The sequence below is a fragment of the Anopheles moucheti genome (assembly GCF_943734755.1).
Source record: "Anopheles moucheti chromosome X unlocalized genomic scaffold, idAnoMoucSN_F20_07 X_unloc_18, whole genome shotgun sequence".
NCBI classification, from domain to species: Eukaryota; Metazoa; Arthropoda; class Insecta; order Diptera; family Culicidae; genus Anopheles; species Anopheles moucheti.
This window is the reverse complement of record NW_026453524.1, coordinates 65,001-67,497: the sequence shown is the minus strand read 5'-3', so window position 1 is coordinate 67,497 and position 2,497 is coordinate 65,001.

Genomic DNA, 2,497 nt, shown 5'->3' with positions numbered 1-2,497 from the left:
AGGTGAACTGAGGGTGCCGTTCCGCGTCGGAGACACCATCATCCACAGTAAGCAGTCGATCCGGTACCTGGGGGTCCAGATCCACGACCACCTTTCGTGGAAGCCACACGTGGAGCTGTCGACGGCCAAAGCCCTCCGCGTGGTAGGCGTGGTCACCTCAGTCATGAGAAACCACAGTGGACCCCAGGTGGCCAAGCGTCGGTTGTTGGCGGCGGTGGCGGAGTCGATCGTCCGGTATGCTGCCCCCGTGTGGTCTGAGGCGACGGATCTGCAGTGGTGCCGACGGAAGCTGGCCCAGGTGCAGAAGCCCCTGGCACGTGGCGTCACCAGCTCGTTCGTGTCGGTGGCATACGAGACCGGAGTCGTGCTAGCAGGCCTTGTGCCGTTCAGGCTGCTGGTGCGAGAGGACGCAAGGTGCCATCGGAGGCTCCTAGCTGCTCCGGGTGCCAGCCGCAAGGACATCCGGCTGGAGGAGCGGCAGAGGACTCTGCAGGAGTGGCAGAGAGCATGGGACGAGGCGGCCGCAGCATCAACGGCCAGTCGGTACGTGGTTTGGGCCCACCGAGTGATCCCGGACCTGCACCAGTGGATGGGAAGGCGGCATGGAGAGGTGGATTTCCACCTCTCGCAGGTGTTAACCGGGCACGGTTTCTTCCGGGAATACCTCCATGTCTGCGGTTTTGCCCCATCGGCGGAGTGCCCACGGTGCCCGGGGTCTGTCGAGTCGGTGGCCCACGTGCTGTTCCGGTGCGAGGTGTTCCAGGACATCCGAGTGGAGCTGCTGGGGTACGGCACCAGCGACCCAGTCAACGAGGACAACATTGGCATGAAGTTGCTGGAGAGCCCCGAGCGGTGGAACAACATCCAGGAAGCTGCTCGCAGAATCACGAAGGTGTTACAGCAGCTCTGGCGCGAGGATGAGCTGCAGCTCAACCTTCGTGCACATCTCGAATCGCAACCGGCGATAACATCAGCAGACGACGCTGGTGCACAGGATGGCGAGCAGGTGTCTGTCGACGGGGTGGCGGACCTCTTCCGAGTCAACCGAGGTCGAGCCAGCCGAAACAGAAGAGGTCGTCGAAGGGCTGAAGAACGGGCGGAAGTGCGCCTTGCATCCGCACTGGCAGCAGCTGAACGTGATCGTGAGAGGATCATTCTGATGGCGGCGGTGCAGGCGGAGGAAGCAGGAGAAGCGCCACCACCCATCCCCACACGAGGACGCGGACTGCCTCCTTCTCCGAGTACCTTGAGAGCGCGACATGAGCGAAGACTCTACCTACAGCGGGTCTATCGTCAACGAGCGAGGGAAGGGACTCTACCACCAGTCCCACGAGGTAGAAGCCGGCGGAGTCGGACAGCCCCTTCGGAGGCGGACATCATCCGGCGGCGTGTGAGAAGACGAGAGATGGAGCGGCTACGTCGAACATCACGAAGGGAGCCGTCCAACCAGGGGGTGCGTGAGGTGCTATCTGCAGATTCCCTGGCATCTATCACGGAATCTACTACTTCCGGCCGATAAGCGAGGGGAATTTCGGGGGTGGAAAGTAAATAGAGGAACGGCATTATCGAATGCGATGGGAGACCCATACGATTAATTGAATTAATAAAGGCGATGCCACTTGCGCTTAATACTCCTGGTCCCCAAGCCCCGCTAGGGAACGGGTCCAGGAGGGGGAGAAAAGGGATAGATATAAGTTTATTTTAAGCTTTGTACAAATAAATCCCTGAGTGTTAACAAAAAAAAAAAAACGAAGTGGAGCTTGCGGCTTAATTTGACTCAACACGGGAAAATTTACCAGGTCCGAACTTATCGAGGTAAGACAGATTGAGAGCTCTTTCTCAAATTTAAGGGTAGTGGTGCATGGCCGTTCTTAGTTCGTGGAATGATTTGTCTGGTTAATTCCGATAACGAACGCGACTCAAACAAGCTAACTAGAACGCTGTCAGCAGTGCACCTCCGGGCGCACCTGACGTCAAGGCCGGCGGCCCCTTCACGGGCGGTCGTCGGCCACGTTTGCCCTGCTTAGCGGGACAACTTGTGTTTAGCAAGGTGAGAATGAGCGATAACAGGTCCGTGATGCCCTTAGATGTTCTGGGCTGCACGCGTGCTACAATGTGAGCAGCAGCGTGTTCTCGCCAATTGGCGCCCCCATTCCGAGAGGAACGGGAAATCACCCAAATGCTCATTTAGTTGGGATTGGGGACTGCAACGGTCCCCATGAACCTGGAATTTCTAGTAAGTGCTAGTCATTAGCTAGCGCTGATTACGTCCCTGCCCTTTGTACACACCGCCCGTCGCTACTACCGATGGATTATTTAGTGAGGTCTCTGGAGGCACACCTTCCGCGGTTCCTTCGTGAGCTGCAGCTGGCATGGCCGAAGTTGACCGAACTTGATGATTTAGAGGAAGTAAAAGTCGTAACAAGGTTTCCGTAGGTGAACCTGCGGAAGGATCATTACCGATCAATACATATATGTTGTTGTGTGAGTTGGTTAG